Source organism: Belonocnema kinseyi, chromosome 10 (genome assembly GCF_010883055.1).
Source record: "Belonocnema kinseyi isolate 2016_QV_RU_SX_M_011 chromosome 10, B_treatae_v1, whole genome shotgun sequence".
NCBI classification, from domain to species: Eukaryota; Metazoa; Arthropoda; class Insecta; order Hymenoptera; family Cynipidae; genus Belonocnema; species Belonocnema kinseyi.
In genome coordinates, this window is record NC_046666.1 from 16,993,564 (window position 1) to 17,009,545 (window position 15,982).

General features: G+C 25.5%; 1 protein-coding gene across 2 annotated transcripts in view; it reads left to right on the top strand.

The window, feature by feature from the left end:
* The first annotated feature begins 2,694 nt into the window (after positions 1-2,694).
* The window catches only part of LOC117182127 (annexin B10), a 177,853-nt gene continuing 164,565 nt past the window's right edge, over positions 2,695-15,982 (top strand). For both annotated transcript variants that reach the window (XM_033375167.1, XM_033375168.1), the window contains exon 1: positions 2,695-2,822. The gene's annotated coding sequence lies outside the window, so the exon portion shown is untranslated. The remainder of the gene's footprint in view (positions 2,823-15,982) is intronic.

Below are 15,982 nucleotides of genomic sequence, written 5' to 3' on the forward strand. Positions count from 1 at the left end.
ATTTCTATTTATGCTAGAAAGTTTTTTTAAGCTAGCAGTTTTTTCTCAAATGTTTAAGTTAGCTTTGCTTTTTTAGTTATGAACAAATAATAAAAAAAACTTTAGAGACAAACATATTTTTAAAAACTATTTCTTTTTCGCGAATATGTTTTACTGGAGAGAATGCTGATATAAGAATATTTGCAATTCTAAATTTCTGTTTTACGCGTAAAATATTACCTCACTAAGTGAAAAGTAGACCAAAACTTTCATAGTTTAGAAAAAACCGCAACTTCTTAGCACTTATCTAAGAGAAGATAGTTATAAACAATAATAAATTGTTTAAACAACTACGTTTGTTACTTTGCATTATTTAATACTTTACTAAAAATAAGTAAAAGGTGGGTAAAAAGTTTAAAATTCCAGAATAAACCGCAGTTATCTAGTATTACTAAAGAAGATGATTGTTAAGAACAATAATAATTTGTTTAAGCAAATAATTTTCGCTAAATGTAATTTTATCAAGTCACTTTAAGTGAAAAATCGACAAGAAGCTGAAAATTTAAAAAATACGAAGTTTGTAGCTTTATTCAGAGAATATTATTAATAAAAATAATTCATTGTTTAAACAATTATATTTGTTGACATTAATTAAATATTACCTCACTCTAATTGAAAATTGGCCAAAAAGTGGAATTTTTTTAAAACCCCTGACTCTCTAACTTTATTCTAAGAGAAAATTGCTAAAAACTATAATAAATTGTTTAAGCAATTCATGTAAGAATATGATTGTAAGCTTAAAGAAGTACTTTATGTATTAGAAGCAGTTCAAATCGGATTTTTGACACCAATTATAATATTTTTGCGGTATTTTAAATGCAAATTGTTTCTGATACATAAAATAGTACTTTATACGGCTAATTAGATATTCACAAAAATTGTTCAAAAAATTTATTATTGCTTTTAGCAACTTTCTCTCAAAGTATAGCTACAAATTTGCGTTTTTCAAAATTTTCCCGCTTTTCGTACAATTTTTAAAAATATAATGAGGTAATAGTTGATTAATTTTACCAAAAATTAGCATTTAAACAATGAATTATCATTGTTAATAATATTATCTTTCAATAATGTTGGAAATGTCAGTTTTTTCTGAAATTTTTTATTTTATCTTGCCTTTTTAGTAATGAACAAATTTTTGTTTCGGAAGAAGAAATAATTTACTTAAAAAAATCAAATACTACATACAAAATTATAATGATTGATAGTTATAAACAATAATAAATGTTGTACATAAGTGCGTTTTCTTTTTGCAATTATTATTACCTCACTAAGTGAAAAGCGAATATAAATTTTGAGGAAAAACTGCAACTTTTGAGCACTTATCTACGAGAAGATGGTTATAAACAATAATAAATTTTTAAACAAATATGTTTGTTAACTTGCATTATTTATTTCTTTGTTGAGTAAAAAGTGGGTAAATAGGTTTAAATTTCAGAAGAAACCAAAACTATATAGCATTAATAAAAAAGAAGATAGTTATAAACAATAATAATTTGTTTAAACAATTTTTTCTAAATTTAATTTGATCAAGTCACATCAAGTGAAAAGTAGATAAAAAGTTGAAAATTTCAGAAAAAAAGGGACAGTGATAGCATCATTCAGAGAGTATTGTTAACAATAATAATAAATTGTTTTAAAAATTATTTTTTAACATTAATTAACTATGAGCTCACCCTAATTGAAAATTGGGCAAAAAGTGGAGAATTTTTGAAAAAGCCACGACTTTTTACCTCTATTCTAAGAGAAAATTGCCAAAAACAATAATAAATTGTTTAAGCAAATTATTTAAAAATGTTTATTGTCATTAAAAATTAGTACCTTATGTATTAGAAACAATTCGAATTCAAAAATAACCTGAAAGAAATCATAATTCGAGCCAAAAATTCGCAAAACCAATTATAAATAAATTGTTTAAACAATTATTCTTGTAACTTGAATTAAATATTACTCTTATTAAAAAGTGGACAAAAAGTTAAATAAATTCCGAAAAAACCGCAAGTATCTAGTATTATTATAGAAGAACATAGTTATAAACAATAATAATTTGTTTAAACAAATAATTTTGCTACATTAAATTTAATATTGGCTCGTTACAAGAGAAAAGTGAACAAAAGTTTTAAATTTTATAAAAACGACAAATTCCAGCATTATTCAAAGATTATATTATTAACAATAATAATTAATTGTTGAAACAACTAATTTAAACATATATTTATCAGTAAAAATAGTATTTTATGTATTAGAAACAATGTTAATTAAAACAACTGCAAAGAAATCATAATTCGCGCCAAAACTCGCAAAACCCTCATGGGTTTTTTTGGGACCCTATTAAAAATAGTTATGGGAGTGATATTCAAAAAGTTATATTTTATTTGCATTTTATGTCCTATTGTAAACAGAAGCATTGAGATTCAGCCCGATTGATCTAATCTTGACGATTCTGAATAAAATATACAAAAGCGTGTTTTTTCTTATGGGAAGAACGTGTAAAAAAATTTATTTATTTTTGTGTGGATTCGAAAAAATTTCCAGGCAATATGCATCCAAATTCCAAAAAAATTATTTTGGGCCACCCCAGTAGACTTTGCATTACAGTTAACCAAAAATGGTGACTAATAACCGTTACCGCTTAAAAAAAAATGGCAACGTTTCGGTTAACAAGTTACTGTCAAACACTGCCGACAGTATTCTCGCGGCGTTTCTTTCGTGCTGTCACATTTTACTAGTCTGAACGGGAAAGTGAAGTGACCACGTTGAAAGTTTGGTGAATGAAAAAGTCAGTGGTGAGTAAAAAAATTCAGGGATGAAAGGCTGTGTGAGATTGAAAAGCGTGTGTGAAAGTGTAAATGTGGTGGAAAAAATTGAACAGAAATTAATGGTTAATTTTGAGGTTAAAAAATTACAAGAAAATTATATTGCAAGAAATTCGAGGTTTGTCAGTGGGCAGAAGTTTTGGGAGTGAGTGGAGTGGGAAAAAAAATTGAAAGTGGGAGGAAAAATCGGGAACAAGACAGGTAGCCTCGTGAAATTTTAGGGTAAGCGAATACCTGGTGAGGGAGGTGAGGTGTCAGGAGAAAGAGGTTACAGTATTGAGAATTGCGAGTCTGGCTCAGTAGATAAACTAGGAGAGCAAGCTTGTAACGCGTAGCCCAGGCAGAGGGCGGCAGAAGAGCGTATATGTAATAAGCGGAACTCTATTTAGGCGCGAAAAGTTGGAATATTCAAAATGTTAATTTTAAAATTGGTCTTTAACTTTTTATATATGTAAATTCAAAATTGGCGAGTCCGTTTCTAAAATTAAGGGTTTGGAAATCCAACTCCAGCGATGAAATCTATGACTGGAAATCTTCTTAAATAAAAATAATTCAATTTGAGGTTAAAAAGAAAGATAATAAAACTGCAATTTTTATTAGTGAATCAATAAATAAATATTTTATTAATCTTGACTTTCAAACTTTATCTTTACAAACTTTAATTTAATATCTCGAGATAACTAACGAACGAACCGCGGCTGAGTACCAGATACTTCTGGTCCTTTACTTCATCGTCGGGAGCTTCGATGCCGTCGCAGCGGTCCTCAGCTTCCCCCACATTTCCATACATTCTTTCATTATACATTGGCCCTAATCCCTACTCTAAAATTCTATATTTCTCCTTCGCCTCCTAAACCCAAGTATGGATTGCGTAATCAGTAACCCTCTATTCTCATCAAAGCTGCCAGATCGAGCCTGAAATATACCCCTATCATACCTACCGCTTGAGAGCCGCAAAACAGAAGGTGCATGATTACCATTGTGAGTTCGTGTGTAAGCCGAAGATGCACGATTCGATTTGGGTGTTGTACTGTACGATGATTGTCGATCTGAAAGCTTCGGAAGACTTCGGTGATCTTCTATTTATATCTCGATCCCCATTTCAAAGAAATGGAAGAAATTGGCGAATTTAATGTTTCGCCTGATTCTTCATTTCATGCATGAGTCGAATTTGAGGTTATGTTTTTCAAGTGTACAGAGTATGAATATTATTATTACTATATATATTATTAATGTTAATATTATAATTATAAAACATAACAATAATTTTAATTAATAGTTGACTAACTTTAAATATAAATAGTTAAACTTTTAACTAAAACAATTAATGTTCCGAAAAAAATTTTGAATAAGAAGATGAATTTTCTTGTAGTTAAAAGAATATGATAAATTGTCAACCAAAAAAAAATTGAAATTAATTGAAAATTCCTTGAAATGTTTTAAAACATCCTAAAATATTTAAAATCCTATAAAATCTCTTGAAATTTTGCAAAGCTCTTGAAAATTCCTTGCAATTTTAAAAATACCTTAAAATATTTTAAATTCTTTAAAATCACATACTAAATAATTGAAATCAATTGAAAATTCCTTAGAATCTAGTAAAATGTCCTTAGATGTATCAAATCCTTTAAAATCTCATATTAAATTACTGTAATAAATTAAAAATTCCTTAAAAACCTTTAAAATACTCTCAAATATTTCGAAACCTTCAAAATCTTTTGAAAAATCTTGACATCTTTTAAAGATTTTTAAGGTGCTTTGGAGTTTTTTTGAACAACCTTGATATAATTATTAAAATTCTTTGAAATCCCTTTAATTTTTAAAAATGAATTAAAAATCCCGTGGAATTTTTTTAAACATCCTCAATATTCAAAATCCTTAAAAATCTGTTGAAATCTCTTGAATTTTTTTAAAGCTCTTGAAAATTCTTTGAAATTTTAAAAATACCCTGAAATATTTCAAATCCTTTAAAACCTTATATTAAATTACTGTGATCAATTAAAAATTCTTTGGAACCTTTTTAAATACTCTCAAGTATTTTAAAACCTTCAAAATCTTTTCAAACACCTTGACACCTTTTAAGGATTTCTAAAGTCCTTTGGAATTTTTTTTAAATAGCTCTGCTAAAATTGTTAAAAATCTTTGAAATTCCTTAAAATTCTAAAAATATATTGAAAATTACTTTACATCTTTAATAATATTCAAAAATATCAAAAATCTTTTGAAATTTCTTTACAGTTTTTTAAGCTTTTGAAAATTCCTTGAAATTTTGAAAACTCCCGGAAATATTTCAAATCCTTCAAAATATCATATTAAATTACTGTAATCAATGAAAATTCCTTGGAATCTTTAAGATTCTCTCAAATTTTTCAAATCCTTCAAAATCTTTTGAAATGCCTCGAGCTTTTTTTTTAGGATTTCTGAATTACTTTGGAATTTTTAAAAATAAGCCTTCTAAATATTTTTTAATTGTTTGAAATTCCTGTAAATAGTACAAATAAATTGAAAATTCTTAGACATCTTTTAAAAGTTCCTCAAATATTTTAAATCCTTACAAATCTTTTGAAATCTTTTGAAATTTTGTAAAACTTCTGATAGAAATTAAAAAAAGAAGAGTTTGAAAACGTTAAATATTGAAATGTTTGTAGATACTCGAGTTAAAATTTAACTATTTCTAAAACGATTTTTGTACATAATTATAAAATTATAAATATATATATATTTTTTTTTGTTTACGGTATTTTTAAATTTTCACGGAATTTTCAAGATATTTCAGAAGATTTTTAATATTTTATAATGTTTAAAAATATTTCAATGAATTTTCAATTCATTTTTATAATTTAAAAGAATTTCAACGAATTAAAAAAATTGTAGCAGGGTTACTTGAAAAAACTTCAAAATACCTTAATAATATTTCAAAGATGTCGAGGGTTCTCAAAAGATTTCAAAGGATTTTCAATATTTTAGGGTCCTTTAAAACATTAAAAGGAATTTTCAAATAATTTCAATAATTCAAAGCAATTTCAAATAATTTCAACTATTTTTTTCTCAACTTTTCTGGTTGAAAATGTAACTGCGTTGTTGAAAATTTAGTTTGTTTTTGGTTGATTGTTTATCAATTTAGTTGAAAAAATTTGTTTTCTGAAAATTTAACTATCTTCTATATTTTTTTTGTTTTTGTTTGAAAATTAATTTGTTTTAACTACAAGAAAATTAATCTTTTTTGTCGAAAATTTAACTATGATTAAACATAAAGTTTTTCTATAAAGAAGTAGACTTGGTGGGAAATATATGTCTTTTGTGCAAAGTTCATGTATTTTAGTACAAATTGTACTTTTAATTATAAACGTATTTTTAAGAAATTTCTTGGAACATTGTAAAATACTCTCAAATTTTTTAAATCCTGAAAAATCTTTTGAAATACCTAGAACTTTTTTAAAGATTTCTAAAGTACTTTGGAATAAAAAAAAAACTTCTAAAAATTTTTTAATTCCTTGAAATTCCTTAAAATCTTTTAAAAGAACCTCAAATATTTAAAATCCTTTGAAATCTTTTGAAATCTCTTTAAATTTTTTAAAACTTCAGTTTGAAATTTAGAAAACAGAAAAATTTCAAAACGTTAAATATTAAGATGTTCGTAGATTTCTTAGATTTCCTTGTAATGTTTTAAAAAACCCTGCTACAATTTTTTTAATTCGTTGAAATTCTTTTAAATTATAAAAATGAATTAAAAATGCATTGAATTATTTTTAAACATTCTAAAATATTTTAAATCTTTTGAAATCTCTTGAAAATTCCTTGAAAATTTAAAAATACCGTAAACAAAAAAATATATATATTTATAATTTTATAATTATGTACAAAAATCGTTTTAGAAATAGTTAAATTTTAACTCGAGTAACTTTTATTAAAAGTTTAATTTAATATTTAAACTAATCTACAAACAGTTAAATTTTTAATGTTTAAAATTTTTTTAAATTTCAGTCTGAAATAATTTCATTTAGAGATTGCTCAATTGAAAAACATACATTTGAATTTCGAACGCATTTAATATATTTATTAATATTAATTTTTTATAAATAAACTTCCAAGTTTACAATTTTAAATGTGAAAACTTGAAGCCCATCGAGTTGAAAATTATTCTTATGGAATAGTTGAAAATTTGAAAATTAAATTTCGAAAGCTTTGAATTTTTATTGATTCCATCTTCAAAACTCTAATCTACAAACATTTCAATATTTAACGTTTTCAAACTCTTCTTTTTTTTTAATTTCTATCTGAAGCTTTACAAAATTTCAAAAGATTTGTAAGGATTTAAAATATTTGAAGATGTTTTAAAAGATGTCTAAGAATTTTCAATTTATTTGTGCTATTTACAGGAATTTCAAAGAATTAAAAAATATTTAGAAGGCCTTTTTTTGAAAATTCCAAAGTAATCCAGAAATCCTAAAAAAAGTCCCAGGCATTTCAAAAGATTTTGAAGGATTTGAAAAATTTGAGAGAATTTTTAAGATTCCAAGGAAATTTCATTAATTACAGTAATTTAATATGATATTTTAAAGGATTTGAAACATTTCAGGGAATTTTCAAAATTCCAAGGAATTTTCAAAAGCTTACAAAAATGTCAAGAAATTTCAAAAGATTTTAAATATTTGTGCATGTTTTAAAAGATGTAATTTTCAATATATTTTTATAATTTCAAGGAATTTCCAAGAATTTTAGCAGTTATTTAAATAAATTTCAAAGGACTTTAGAAATCCTTAAAAGGTGTCAAGGTGTTTGAAAAGATTTTGAAGGTTTCAAAATACTTGAGAGTATTTAAAAAGGTTCCAAAGAATTTTTAATTGATCACAGTAATTTAATATGAGGTTTTAAAGGATGTTTTTAAAAGATTTCACTGCATTTTTAATTAATTTTTAAAAATTAAAGGAATTTTAAAGAATTTTAATAATTATATCAAGGTTGTTTAAAAAAACTCCAAAATACCTTAAAAATCTTTAAAAGATGTTAAGATTTTTCAAAAGATTTTGAAGGTTTCGAAATATTTGAGAGTATTTTAAAGGTTTTTCAGGAATTTTCAATTTATTACAGTAATTTAATATGAGATTTTAAAGGATTTGGTACATCTTAGGACATTTTACTAGATTCTAAGGAATTTTCAATAGATTTCAATTATTTAGTATGTGATTTTAAAGAATTTAAAATATTTTAAGGTATTTTTAAAATTGCAAGGAATTTTCAAGAGCTTTGCAAAATTTCAAGAGATTTTATAGGGTTTTAAATATTTTAGGATGTTTTAAAACATTTCAAGGAATTTGCAATTAATTTCAATTTTTTTGGTTGACAATTTATCAAATTAGTTAAAAAATTTCTTTTCTGACAATTTAACTATTTTGTAGAATTTTGTTTGTTTGTTTTGGTTTAAAAATTCATCTCTTTTAACTAGAAGAAATTTCATCTTCTTATTCAAATTTTTTTTCGGAAAATTAATTGTTTTAGTTAAAAGTTTAACTATTTATATTTAAAGTTAGTCAACCATTAATTAAAATTATCTTTAAGTTTTATAATTATAATATTAACATTAATAATATATATAGTAATAATAATATTCATACTCTGTACACTTGAAAAACATAACCTCAAAATCGACTCATGCATGAAATGAAGAATCACGCGAAACATTAAATTCCCCGAATTTCTTCCATTTCTTTCAAATGGCGATCGAGATATAAATAGAAGACCACCGAAGTCTTCCGAAGCTTTCAGATCAACAATCATCGTACAGCAGAACACCGAAGTCGAATCGTGCATTTTCGGCTTGCACACGAACTCGCAGTGGTAATCATGCAACTTCTGTTTTGCGGCTCCCAAACGGTAGGTATGGTGGGGGTAAATTTCAGGCTCTATCTGGCAGCTCTGATTCTCATAAAAATCCAGTCAGCGCGATAGATTCCAGGCGTGACTTTCTTTATAAACAGTTTTGTCGTCGAGTCCTATATCAAAACCTAACATTTTCGAGACATTTTCAAATCGTTTTATTTTATTGTCGAAACGGCGATTCTATGTCGACGGTTCGAAAATAAAATCAAAATTATACAGCTTGCTGTCGAAAGTTAATACTTCATTCGTAAAATGAACAGGATGCTAAAATTTAATCTTAAATTTACATTCGTTCACATTCATCATACTGGTCTTGACATTTTATTTACAGAAAAAATGCTTTATCGTTAAAGATATTTTCTTTCTCTTCATGCCGACTTGCCCGACTGTTGCTTTGCCAATCTATGATACCGATGGTACTGTTCGTAGCGGCAAGAATGCGAATTATATCTGCTCATTACATATAAGTTTGTGGATGAGGAGCCGAGAATAGAGTTCTGATCCGATTATATTACTTTGAGAACGGTAACGAGAATGAGAATATTACCAGGAACATAACCGAGAAATAAATTCTCTGAGAATTTATGAGAATCTCAGAATTTATTTTAATTAATACAAAATTGACATTTTTTCGTTAACTTTTCGGTTGAACATTCAACTCTTTTTTTTAAAGTTTATCTTTTTTTAATTTAAAGTTTACATGTTTTAGCATAAGTTAAATCTTCTTTTGATAAAAATGCAACTGTTTGGTTAGAAATTAAGCTATTAAACTATTTTCTTGCAAATTTAACTATTTCGTAGAAAATTTACTTTTTGTTTAAAATTTATATTTTCGTGTTGAAACATGAACTGAAATATTTGCTGGATGAAAGTTCCACTTATAAGCAAAGTTTTTTTTTTATTACAAATTCACCTTCGTTTTTCGTTAAAGAAATTCGTCTTTTTGGATTGAAAATTAATTTTTTTTTCGTCGAATCTTATTTTTTTTTTTGTTACAAAAATTCAATTTTTGATGTTATCAAGTCAACTGGAATCTTTTTTTAATGAAACCACCACTTTAAATTGTAATAAAAAATTCTTCTGCTTTAAGATAAATTTCATATTTTTTGATAAAAATACAACTATTTGCTAGAGAATTCCACAATTTTGTTAAAAAGTCATCCTTTTTGGTTAAAAATTCTTCTTTTTGGATTGAAAATTCATTTTTTTTAGAAAATTGTTTCTTGCTAAAAAATTTATAGTTTGATCGTGAAAACTCGATTAAAATCTTTTTCAACAGAAAATTCAACTGTTTTCATTGAAAATTTACCTATTTGATTTGAACCTTCATCTGTTATAGAAAAAATCTCATTTTTTGTATGAAAATGCAACTTTTTAGTTAAAAATCGTTCTTCTTTGCTTGAAAATTCAACTAATTTGTTTAAAACATTTTGTTGAATCCCTTTGTTAAGAAATCACTTTTTTTGTTAAAGATTTATATTTAAAGTTGAAAAGTTTATCTCGTTGGTTGAAAGTTTAATTATCTTGTTGAAAATTAATCTTTTTTAATTAGAAATTAAACTACCTGGGTCAAAGTTAAAACCATTTGTGACATTTTTTTGATTGAAGGCTTATTTTTTGTTAGAAAATTTAACTGTTTAGTGGAAAATACTTATTTTTTTTGGAATTCATTTTTTAGCAGAAAATATAACTTTTCCATTTTTTGAAGATTGATATTTTTTAGTTAAAAATTCGCTTTTTTGTTGTTGTAGAAAATAATTTTTTAGTTTGAAATTTCCTTTTTTTGTGCTTAAAAATGCATCTACTTCGCGGAAAATTAATTTTTTGTTAAACAGTCATATGTTTTTGTTGAAAATGCAATTTTTGTAAAGAAAATTTGTCTTCTGGTTTGAAGGTTCAATAATTTAGATAAAGTTTTATTTATTTTTTGAGTGAAAAATTTTTATTTGTTGGAAATTCGTCTTTTTGGTTTTAAAATTCTTTTCTTTGTTCTATTAATTTCATTATTTTTTCATTAAAATATAAACTATGGCACTTTTTAGATGGCAATTCGTCTTTTTAGGTTGAATATTCAACTATTATATTCAAAATTCAATTATTTTGTTGAAAATTCCAGTATTTTGTTAAAAAGTTATCTTTTAAAGTAGAAAAAACTTCTTTTTTTTTTGTTTGAAATGAATTAATACATTTGTAAATTTAAATTTTGTATTTGAAACACTGTTTTATTCCTCTTATAAAATATTCTATGGTAAAAAATATCACAAGATTAAAGTGCTGATATTTGAATATTAATGATTTGAAATGGAAAATTAGTCGAAAAATCTGAGAATTTTGAAAATGTCACGCTTCTAAGTTTTCCAGGAGTGGAGTCTTCTTATTCTACTTCGTGGTATTTATTATAGAGTTTCACTCTAACAGTGTTAAATAATTAATGAGCTACTGTTTTGCATATTTTAAATTCCTGAATATGTCTGAGCTAAAAAATAATTTATATTCAACCGTTGATATAACACGAGTTTTTACGTCGAGAAATGCCCCAACAATGCATTTTTTAATTAAAGTTGTTTTTAAAAAACTAATCAACTAATTATGAATGTTACTGAAATTATCGTGAAGTTTCCAATTTAAAGGACTGGCATTGAAAAAAGGACTTCTTCCATCGACAAATGCCCAAATAATGCGTTTGTTGATTAAATTTGTTTAAAAAATCATACAATTTATCAACAAATTGTGAATTTTTCTGAAATTTTCATGAGGTTCCTACTTTTAAAAAATTGGCATGGGAAAAAACGAATTTTTCTGACGACAAATGCCTGACTAATGCGTTTGTTTATTAAAATTGTTTATAATATTAACAAGAATACTCTTAAGAGAAATTTAAAAAAATAAAATATTGTTTTCATTCAGATTTCTTGCAATAAAATTTAAAAAAAAGTTAAACATTGCAAATGAGAGAAAAAACTTTTTCAACAAATAATTTGTTGGTACAAAATTTGTTTGTTTTTTGTATCATGATGAAATATCTTTATATAATGTAAATCTATGAAAGGTCGGCGATTCCAACCATTTTTCTTTTATTGACGAGCACCGAGAACGTCGAATAGAAAAAATTGTCATTTTTTCGTCATATTTATTTATTTATAAATAAATTGAAACACTTAATTAAAAATTAGGCTTGACAACTTTCTTTGAAATTTTATAAGCTTTTTAAAAAAAAATCTAAATCGATCCACAGCAACAAGCATTATTAACCAACAAAAATTAACTAAAAAAATATAAATTTAAAAAAATAGAAAAGTTACATTTGTAGTTAACTTTAGTAGTTTTTACCGAAGTAAATAATTAAGTTTTAAATTTAAAAAAATTAGTTTTCAACAAAATAATTATGCTTTTCACATTTTTTTAAACAAAATATTATACGACAAAACTTAAATTTTCAATTCAAAAAGTCGGATTTTTAACAAAAAATGTGGCTTTTTAACAAAATCGTTCAATTCTCTACGAAATAGCTGTCTTTTTATCAAAAAAATTTAGTTTCCCTCAAAATAGATGAATTTTTATTTAAAACAAAAATACTGATTAAAAAAAAAAAGTTTTGAATTTACATCCGAAAAAGATTCCAGTTAATTTTTCAATATAAAAATAGGAATTTTCAATGGAAATTAAGTTTTTACAAAAAGCATTAAATTTTGAATCCTAAAAGATTAATTTTTTTAACCGAAAAGGATGAATAATTAACAAAATTTTGGAATTCTCTAGAAAAAAGTTGCATTTTTATCCAAGAGAGAAAAAAATTTGTGCTAAAACAGAGACAAGAGTCTTTTTAAAGTTGAACTTCCTTCCAGAAAATATTTCAGTTTATTTTTTAATCAAAATATAAATTTTGAATAAAAAGTAAATTTCCTATGAAAAATTAATTTTTGAACAAAACAGTAGAATTTTGAACCAAAAAGTATGAATTTTTAACAAAATAGTTGATTTCTCAACCGAACAGTTGAATTTGTATATAAGAAAGATGAAATGACACGTAAACAGATGAATTTTTAATTTAAAAAAAAAATTGTTTTAGGATAGTAGAATTTTCATCCTGAAAGAATTTTAGTTTTTTTAATACCAAAATATTACGTTTAAACAAGTAATTTTTCTACGAAATAGTTAAATTTCCAACAAAACAGCAAAACTTTCAATCAAGAAGAACAAGTTTAATTAACAAATTCACAGTTTGGCTATTTGTGTAGATACAAATTTGATTTTTTCGATGCAATCAACTGTAAATAACTAATTTCTAAATTTTTAAGAACATAGTGTAAACAACATCCGTTAAAACTAATTTTTATCATTGTTTTTTTATAAATTAGAAATAAACATTATAAATAAAAAGCCGCTTTTTCACGGAATTAAGAGCCAGTTATTTAGAAATGATGTTTTACTATGAATCGATTACATTTGATAATTGTTTAACCAAACTTATTTTTAAAAAATGCTTTATTCGACTATTTTTCAGCTTTTAAACTTGTTTTTTTTTTATAATTAGCTGTTAATAACACATTTTTAAAATTTGTAAATATTTTCATAAGGATCCACTATTTTTATTTTTATTAATAATTTAATTAGCGGAGCCATACACGGTATATAATATAAGATTTTAAAAGTATTTCCCTAGTTAGCTATATGATGAAATTAAACAAATTTTATGAAAAACACTTTTTGTTTTACTGATATCGTCGAAACTGCATCATAATTTTTTATTAACTTATGTCCAGGAATTATTGCTAACTAATTTTAATAAAAATCCACAAAAAAAATTTAGTTTACAAATGCATTAGCTGAGAAAACTTTGTTTACTACATTGTTAATAAAAATAAATATAGCAGATCGTTATCGAACTACTCGTATCATAAAAAATTAAAAAATTAGTTATTTACAGTTAATTGCATCGACAAAAGTTTAAATGCAAAAAATAGCAAAATAATGCATTTGTTCATTAAGTTTCGTTAAATAATTATCAAATATTATCGATTCATAGCAAAAAATCATTCCTAAATAACTGACTGGTAATTCTGTGAAAAAAGTGGTATTTTATTTATAAATACATAAAATCATACAAATTTGTTGTTTATACAAATTGTTTTTAAAACAATAAATTATTTATTGGCTTTAATCATATTAACTGAAAAACTATTTTTGTCTATAAATGGTTTACATTTAGTGCGAGTCAAGTGACGAATCGCCGCCAAACCTCACAAAACCATTTCCATTTACTTATTTGTTTACATATTGACAAATTCAATAAACTATTTGACATTTGCATTGCTATTAGTTATCTTTTTTGGATAGTTGCTTTCAGTTGTGCAAGTATTTTTGATAGAATTAAAGCGTTTTTCAAAACCCGGTATACTTGAAAAGTGAATTTTTTTAAATTTTTGTTATTAAATAATTAAAACAATGAACTAAAATTTAAAAATCAGCCTAGACAGTTTTATGTGAAACTTTATTAGCTTTTATTAAAAAAATATAAAATTTCATAATAATTGTCTTCTGAAAATGAATTTGAATTTGTATCCGAACCAAACAATTTTATTTCGATCTAATCCGATCGAAGTTTTTAATCCTTTTTAATTCGTTGGCCCCCAATCTGAATGAATTTGTATACTTTTTTAATTGGATTATGTAATCCAAATTAATCTGAAATTAATCCGAAATCACATTTCGACCCGATGTGCATTCCAAATCAATCAATACTTAGCACCAATCCTAAAGACTTTCAATCTTAATTTATCAGAGCGACTTTCAATTATTTCGCATAAGTGCCCCTGATATGAATGAATCCGAAATCTGCAGTTATCTTTCAATCTGCGTCCCAATCTTAATAAATCCAAAATCAATCCTAAGAACTTTCGATCATTTCTAATAAGTGCCCCTGAACAAAATGAATCCGAAAAATCCAAAGTTACCTTTCAATTCTTTTCTATCCGTGCTCTAATCGTAATTAATTTGAACGATTCCAAATTTTTTTAAAGAAGTGACCCTAAGCCAAAAACAATGCGAAATTACCTCACATTTTTTTTTAATTTGTGCCCCAATTCTAATTCATCCAAAATCATTCCAAACGAATTTCAATTCTTTTTAATAAGTGCCTCTAATTTGAATTAATTAGAAGTTACCTTTCAATTATTTTGAATCCGTAATCGACTCCGAATTGATCCGAGCAACTTTCCATTACTTCTAAAATTACTCTCAATATGTGCCCCAATCCTAATGAATCCGAAATAAATATGAAAGATTTTCAATCCTTTTTAATCCGTGCCCCATTCCTAATCAATCCGAAATCCAACAAAATTTCAATTCCTTCTAATAAAAATAAAATTTTGATTATTTCTAATATGTGCCCCTAATCCGAATTTATCTGAAGTTAGGTTTCTTTTTTATCAACCCGTGCCCCAAACCCAATTATTCTAAAAGCCTCTTAATTATTTGGAATATGTGCCCCTAATCCGAATGAATCCGAAAACAAACCAAAGCTACCTTTCAATTCTTTTCGATCCGTGCCCTAACCATAATTCATCTGAAATCAATTCTGAAGATTTCCTGTCCTTTCTACTAATTGCCCTTAATCCGAGTGAGTCCGATAGCAAAGCCCCTAGTTCGAAATAAATCCGAAAGTAATGCGAAGTGACCTATAAGTTATTTGCGATCCGTGCCCCAACCCTAATTTATCATGTACTTAAAGTTACGAACGTTCATTTGAACGAAATTAAAAAAAAAATTATTTTTCAATTTTTTTGCTTAAATCAATTAGAAAGGCAAAAAAAATATTCTGTCGAAAAGAATTGTCGAATAAAATTTTTTTAGGAGTTACCTACCCTTAAACACCACCCATTATTTAGACCTGCCTAATGCAAGTTTGATTGTCGTTATTTGAAAATATAAAAACGTCAAAAATTCTCTTTCTTTATCTCACTAATTATAGAGGGAGTGAGAAAGTTCGGCAAGACCCCTAAAAACCACCCCTCCTACACCCACACCTAAAAGACTAAATTTGACTGTCGATATTTGAGAATATAAAAACGTCAAAAATTCTCTCTTTTTATCTCACCAATTATAGAGGGAGTGAGAAAGTTCGGCAAGACCCCTAAAAACCACCCCTAATATAGCCGCCCCTAAAATGTTAAAAATGAGAATTTTGATTGTCGATATTTGAAAATATGAAAACGTCAAAAATCCTCTTTTTTATCTCACAAATTATAGAG